We start from the raw sequence: 7,500 nt of genomic DNA on the forward strand, positions 1-7,500 counted from the left end.
TACGAGCACCAGCTATCCTGAGGGAAACTTCGGAGGGAACCAGCTACTAGATTGGTTCGATTAGTCTTTCGCCCCTATACCCAGCTCCGACGATCGATTTGCACGTCAGAATCGCTACGGACCTCCATCAGGGTTTCCCCTGACCTTCGTCCTGGCCAGGCATAGTTCACCATCTTTCGGGTCCCAACGTGTACGCTCTAGGTGCGCCTCACCTCGCAATGAGGACGAGACGCCCCGGGAGTGCGGAGGCCGCCGCCCCGTGAAGGGCGGGGAAGCCCCATCCTCCCTCGGCCCGCGCAAGGCGAGACCTTCACTTTCATTACGCCTTTAGGTTTCGTACAGCCCAATGACTCGCGCACATGTTAGACTCCTTGGTCCGTGTTTCAAGACGGGTCGTGAAATTGTCCAAAGCTGAAGCGCCGCTGACGGGAGCGATTATTCCGCCCGAGAGCATCCCGAGCCAACAGCGGCGGCGGGTCCGGGGCCGGGCCAGGTAGGTCCGTCATCCGGGAAGAACCGCGCGCGCTTGCCGGGAGCCCGAGCGCCCAAAGGGGCGAATCGACTCCTCCAGATATACCGCCGGGCAGCCAGCCAGGGACACCGGGGCTCTGCCCAACAGACGCGAACCGAGGCCCGCGGAAGGACAGGCTGCGCACCCGGGCCGTAGGCCGGCACCCAGCGGGTCGCGACGTCCTACTAGGGGAGAAGTGCGGCCCACCGCACACCGGAACGGGCCCCACCCCGCGGCGAGTGGAAAGGCAACCGGACACGACCCCGCCGCGGATTGCTCCGCGCGGGCGGCCGGCCCCATCTGCCGAGGGCGGAGGCCAGTGGCCGGATGGGCGTGAATCTCACCCGTTCGACCTTTCGGACTTCTCACGTTTACCCCAGAACGGTTTCACGTACTTTTGAACTCTCTCTTCAAAGTTCTTTTCAACTTTCCCTCACGGTACTTGTTCGCTATCGGTCTCGTGGTCATATTTAGTCTCAGATGGAGTTTACCACCCACTTGGAGCTGCACTCTCAAGCAACCCGACTCGAAGGAGAGGTCCCGCCGACGCTCGCACCGGCCGCTACGGGCCTGGCACCCTCTACGGGCCGTGGCCTCATTCAAGTTGGACTTGGGCTCGGCGCGAGGCGTCGGGGTAGTGGACCCTCCCAAACACCACATGCCACGACAGGCGGCAGCCTGCGGGGTTCGGTGCTGGACTCTTCCCTGTTCGCTCGCCGCTACTGGGGGAATCCTTGTTAGTTTCTTTTCCTCCGCTTAGTAATATGCTTAAATTCAGCGGGTAGTCTCGCCTGCTCTGAGGTCGTTGTACGAGGTGTCGCACGCCACACCGCCAGCCGGCTGTGCACGCTACCGAGAAAGTACCGGTATGCGAACCGCCAGGCGACGGGCGCGCATCGCACGTTTGAGGAGACGCGGCCGGCCCCACAGGCGGCCGCGACACTCCCAGGTCTGCGAAGCGGGGCAAACGCCGCGCGCTTCAGTATACGTAGCCGACCCTCAGCCAGACGTGGCCCGGGAACGGAATCCATGGACCGCAATGTGCGTTCGAAACGTCGATGTTCATGTGTCCTGCAGTTCACATGTCGACGCGCAATTTGCTGCGTTCTTCATCGACCCACGAGCCGAGTGATCCACCGTCCTGGGTGATCTTTTCTCAAGTTTCCGCCGTCTCTTTCGAGACGGTCGCATAGGCGGGAGTGAGGCGTGTGGCGGCCCCCTGTTCCAGCGTTCTGTGTCCAACGGCCTCACGGCCGACGGGCGTCGTACGGCTCCACACCGGAGCGGACAGGCACTCGGGCGAAAGTCATTCAAAACCGGCGCCAGGCGCCAGGTGCCGCAGGCCAGCCGCTCCAGCGCTTCAGCGCTCGTACCACACAACATTGCCGCTAGTTTTGAGAGGCACGCGTGGTTCCGCACGCGGCGCACGGCTACTGCGAGCCGTACAGGTAGCGTGTTGCGCGACACGACACGCACATCGAAAGACATGCAGTCTAGTCGGTAATGATCCTTCCGCAGGTTCACCTACGGAAACCTTGTTACGACTTTTACTTCCTCTAAATGATCAAGTTTGGTCATCTTTCCGGTAGCATCGGCAACGACAGAGTCAATGCCGCGTACCAGTCCGAAGACCTCACTAAATCATTCAATCGGTAGTAGCGACGGGCGGTGTGTACAAAGGGCAGGGACGTAATCAACGCGAGCTTATGGACTCGCGCTTACTGGGAATTCCTCGTTCATGGGGAACAATTGCAAGCCCCAATCCCTAGCACGAAGGAGGTTCAGCGGGTTACCCCGACCTTTCGGCCTAGGAAGACACGCTGATTCCTTCAGTGTAGCGCGCGTGCGGCCCAGAACATCTAAGGGCATCACAGACCTGTTATTGCTCAATCTCGTGCGGCTAGAAGCCGCCTGTCCCCTCTAAGAAGAAAAGTAATCGCTGACAGCACGAAGGATGTCACGCGACTAGTTAGCAGGCTAGAGTCTCGTTCGTTATCGGAATTAACCAGACAAATCGCTCCACCAACTAAGAACGGCCATGCACCACCACCCACCGAATCAAGAAAGAGCTATCAATCTGTCAATCCTTCCGGTGTCCGGGCCTGGTGAGGTTTCCCGTGTTGAGTCAAATTAAGCCGCAGGCTCCACTCCTGGTGGTGCCCTTCCGTCAATTCCTTTAAGTTTCAGCTTTGCAACCATACTTCCCCCGGAACCCAAAAGCTTTGGTTTCCCGGAGGCTGCCCGCCGAGTCATCGGAGGAACTGCGGCGGATCGCTGGCTGGCATCGTTTATGGTTAGAACTAGGGCGGTATCTGATCGCCTTCGAACCTCTAACTTTCGTTCTTGATTAATGAAAACATACTTGGCAAATGCTTTCGCTTCTGTTCGTCTTGCGACGATCCAAGAATTTCACCTCTAACGTCGCAATACGAATGCCCCCGCCCTGTCCCTATTAATCATTACCTCGGGTTCCGAAAACCAACAAAAATAGAACCGAGGTCCTATTCCATTATTCCATGCACACAGTATTCAGGCGGGCTTGCCTGCTTTAAGCACTCTAATTTGTTCAAAGTAAACGTGCCGGCCCACCGAGACACTCAATAAAGAGCACCCTGGTAGGATTTCAACGGGGTCCGCCTCGGGACGCACGAGCACGCACGGGGCGGTCGCACGCCTTCGGCTCGCCCCACCGGCAGGACGTCCCACGATACATGCCAGTTAAACACCGACGGGCGGTGAACCAACAGCGTGGGACACAAATCCAACTACGAGCTTTTTAACCGCAACAACTTTAATATACGCTATTGGAGCTGGAATTACCGCGGCTGCTGGCACCAGACTTGCCCTCCAATAGATACTCGTTAAAGGATTTAAAGTGTACTCATTCCGATTACGGGGCCTCGGATGAGTCCCGTATCGTTATTTTTCGTCACTACCTCCCCGTGCCGGGAGTGGGTAATTTGCGCGCCTGCTGCCTTCCTTGGATGTGGTAGCCGTTTCTCAGGCTCCTCTTCCGGAATCGAACCCTGATTCCCCGTTACCCGTTACAACCATGGTAGGCGCAGAACCCTACCATCGACAGTTGATAAGGCAGACATTTGAAAGATGCGTCGCCGGTACGAGGACCGTGCGATCAGCCCAAAGTTATTCAGAGTCACCAAGGCAAACGGACCGGACGAGCCGACCGATTGGTTTTGATCTAATAAAAGCGTCCCTTCCATCTCTGGTCGGGACTCTGTTTGCATGTATTAGCTCTAGAATTACCACAGTTATCCAAGTAACGTGGGTACGATCTAAGGAACCATAACTGATTTAATGAGCCATTCGCGGTTTCACCTTAATGCGGCTTGTACTGAGACATGCATGGCTTAATCTTTGAGACAAGCATATGACTACTGGCAGGATCAACCAGGGAGCTGCGTCAACTAGAGCTGAGCAGCCGGCCGCCCGGGAGTGTGTCCCGGGGGCCCGCGCGAACACGCAAGCGTCCGCTCAATCATTCTGCAAACAGGAGGAGGCTGAGCTCCCCTGCACAATACACCTCGAAACCCTCTCAGGTCCCGGCGGCGCGCAGCGCCGTCCCAAGTACTTGGTCGGGTTCGAGAGAGGCGCAATCGCCCGGAGTTAGGCGAGTAGACGCTTTCGGTGCGACCACCCGTGCTCCCAACTGAGCTTGCCCGCTGCCGACAGAGGGCCCGGGAGCGTGCTGTCGTGGCATTGCCGGCGGGAGACAACACGCGCCACCTACGGTGACCGGCAGCTCCAACGCCAGCGCCACAGAAGGACAAAAGCCCCACTTGGGTGCCGAAGCGAACTCTCCCAGCACAGCGCACACGCCAACACATCCGCACAGCTGCGATACAAACCACCAGCGAGAACCGCTGGGGCGACCGAGCAGCAGACGGCGTCGCGGCGCCGAGCGCCGGGCGGCGGCGCATCCTCAACGCACACAGTCCTCAATCGGACCAGCACACTGCAGATGTCCACCGCGCTTCGCACCGGGCCCGCGAGGACCTACTTTGGCCGCACGGCGCCGCGCGCAGGGTGCGCCGGCGCGCAGCTGCGACGCCTGCCGCGTCCGTCGGCCGGCGCGCCTGCCACTGGCCGCCCCCACCAGCCGGCTGTAGCGCGTGCGCCCACGCACCGCGCGGCCAGCACGCCGGGAGGCGCCCCCTCACCGGCCGGGGACGGTCCCACCCAGCCACCGCCGCGTATCGCTTCACACCCAGATGCCGTTCAGTTTCGTCGGCATGGTGGGTATCGCTGGAACAACCGGTTAGTACCTCAACCTATCGTCGCCATCACCGATTCACCCCTAGCGAGAACAACCGCACCACAACGGGTTACCATTTCTTCATTTGCGTAACTTCACCAGAAAACGTAGGCGTCCATCGCCATTTGCAACTTCAACCATTATTGCATGCCTGTGTCAGGTGTCACGCCACACTACGTCTGCCCACATACACGCAACAAAATGTGCACGCCTAGACAATACGTGGAAGGTGGCCCCCGTACGTATGCGATGTCCATTGCTCGAACGACTGTCAACCGGCTTCTGTAGCATGTCGCAGATATGGAACGCGCTGCACCATGCCATCACGGTGTGTGAGGAGAGACGACTAGGTCCGAATACATCAACAGACAGCTCATGCTGATCGCCATCCACGGCGTCCGTTCCTCCCACACGTCTCTATGGCGTACCACACTGCAATCCAGCTCTCATAGGGAGACGACACGTAGCTGCGTGCACAATATTTGCACTGTATGGTCCGCCGTTTTTGGGCGCAGTCGTTGTACGGTCACACATGTGCCACGATGTATCATTCAGTACATAAGGACGAATGTGCAGTACAGATTGTGGTTCACGCGTACGACATCAGCGGACAGTTGACACAGGCCGCACCACAACGTAGCCTGCGTACGTCGCATGCGAAGGGCATTGAACATGCAAACTTGTCACCAACCACCTTGCGAAGGCAGGGGGCAAGGTGGGGACGTGGGGAGAGGTGGGGGGGGGGGGGCGGCATGTACGCCCTGCTGCCATCCACATTACAGTGTACAGCAGGAGCATGTGGAAAGTCAGCAAGACTTGCAAGGTGTTTAACATGAAGCGATACACAGGGGAGCGGGCAGTGCGAGTAGCGAACTATATTGCGAGGGTTGCGGGTGGGCAACACTACACTAATTGAACGAGTCGTATAACAATTACAGAGCAGGTTTAGGCGACAACGTGGGTTACGATAGGCGACAACGTGGGTTACGTTAGGGGACAACGTGGGTTACGTTAGGGGACAACGTGGGTTACGTTAGGGGACAACGTGGGTTACGTTAGGGGACAACGTGGGTTACGTTAGGGGACAACGTGGGTTACGTTAGGGGACAACGTGGGTTACGTTAGGGGACAACATGGGTTAGGTTAAGGCACAACATGGGTTAGGTTAAGGCACAACATGGGTTAGGTTAAGGCACAACATGGGTTAGGTTAAGGCACAACATGGGTTAGGTTACGGCACAACATGGGTTAGGTTAAGGCACAACATGGGTTAGGTTAGGGGACAACATGGGTTAGGTTAGGGGACAACATGGGTTAGGTTAAGGCACAACATGGGTTAGGTTAAGGCACAACATGGGTTAGGTTAGGGGACAACATGGGTTAGGTTAGGGCACAACATGGGTTAGGTTAGGGGACAACATGGGTTAGGTTAGGGGACAACATGGGTTAGGTTAGGGGACAACATGGGTTAGGTTAGGGGACAACATGGGTTAGGTTAGGGGACAACATGGGTTAGGTTAGGGGACAACATGGGTTAGGTTAGGGGACAACATGGGTTAGGTTAGGGGACAACATGGGTTAGGTTAAGGCACAACATGGGTTAGGTTAGGGGACAACATGGGTTAGGTTAGGGGACAACATGGGTTAGGTTAGGGGACAACATGGGTTAGGTTAGGGGACAACATGGGTTAGGTTAAGGCACAACATGGGTTAGGTTAGGGCACAACATGGGTTAGGTTAGGGCACAACATGGGTTAGGTTAGGGCACAACATGGGTTAGGTTAGGGGACAACATGGGTTAGGTTAGGGGACAACATGGGTTAGGTTAGGGGACAACATGGGTTAGGTTAGGGGACAACATGGGTTAGGTTAGGGGACAACATGGGTTAGGTTAGGGGACAACATGGGTTAGGTTAGGGGACAACATGGGTTAGGTTAGGGGACAACATGGGTTAGGTTAGGGGACAACATGGGTTAGGTTAGGGGACAACATGGGTTAGGTTAAGGCACAACATGGGTTAGGTTAAGGCACAACATGGGTTAGGTTAGGGGACAACATGGGTTAGGTTAGGGGACAACATGGGTTAGGTTAGGGGACAACATGGGTTAGGTTAAGGCACAACATGGGTTAGGTTAGGGGACAACATGGGTTAGGTTAAGGCACAACATGGGTTAGGTTAGGGGACAACATGGGTTAGGTTAGGGGACAACATGGGTTAGGTTAAGGCACAACATGGGTTAGGTTAAGGCACAACATGGGTTAGGTTAAGGCACAACATGGGTTAGGTTAGGGGACAACATGGGTTAGGTTAGGGGACAACTTGGGTTAGGTTAGGGGACAACATGGGTTAGGTTAAGGCACAACATGGGTTAGGTTAAGGCACAACATGGGTTAGGTTAGGGGACAACATGGGTTAGGTTAGGGGACAACATGGGTTAGGTTAGGGGACAACATGGGTTAGGTTAAGGCACAACATGGGTTAGGTTAGGGGACAACATGGGTTAGGTTAAGGCACAACATGGGTTAGGTTAGGGGACAACATGGGTTAGGTTAGGGGACAACATGGGTTAGGTTAAGGCACAACATGGGTTAGGTTAAGGCACAACATGGGTTAGGTTAAGGGACAACATGGGTTAGGTTAGGGGACAACTTGGGTTAGGTTAGGGGACAACATGGGTTAGGTTAAGGCACAACATGGGTTAGGTTAAGGCACAA

The 7,500-nt window shown here is 56.3% G+C and overlaps 2 non-coding genes and 1 pseudogene across 2 annotated transcripts; all 3 read right to left on the reverse strand.

The window, feature by feature from the left end:
• The window catches only part of LOC124732368, a 4,233-nt pseudogene extending 2,917 nt beyond the window's left edge, over window positions 1-1,316 (reverse strand).
• A 188-nt stretch (window positions 1,317-1,504) lies between these two features.
• On the reverse strand, window positions 1,505-1,659 carry LOC124732361. The gene has a single exon (XR_007008653.1). It is a non-coding gene; the product is annotated as a 5.8S ribosomal RNA (ribosomal RNA).
• A 353-nt stretch (window positions 1,660-2,012) lies between these two features.
• Window positions 2,013-3,926, reverse strand: LOC124732363. The gene has a single exon (XR_007008655.1). It is a non-coding gene; the product is annotated as a small subunit ribosomal RNA (ribosomal RNA).
• Window positions 3,927-7,500: the final 3,574 nt, after the last annotated feature.

The sequence above is a fragment of the Schistocerca piceifrons genome, unplaced genomic scaffold (genome assembly GCF_021461385.2).
Source record: "Schistocerca piceifrons isolate TAMUIC-IGC-003096 unplaced genomic scaffold, iqSchPice1.1 HiC_scaffold_1337, whole genome shotgun sequence".
Classification (NCBI taxonomy): Eukaryota; Metazoa; Arthropoda; class Insecta; order Orthoptera; family Acrididae; genus Schistocerca; species Schistocerca piceifrons.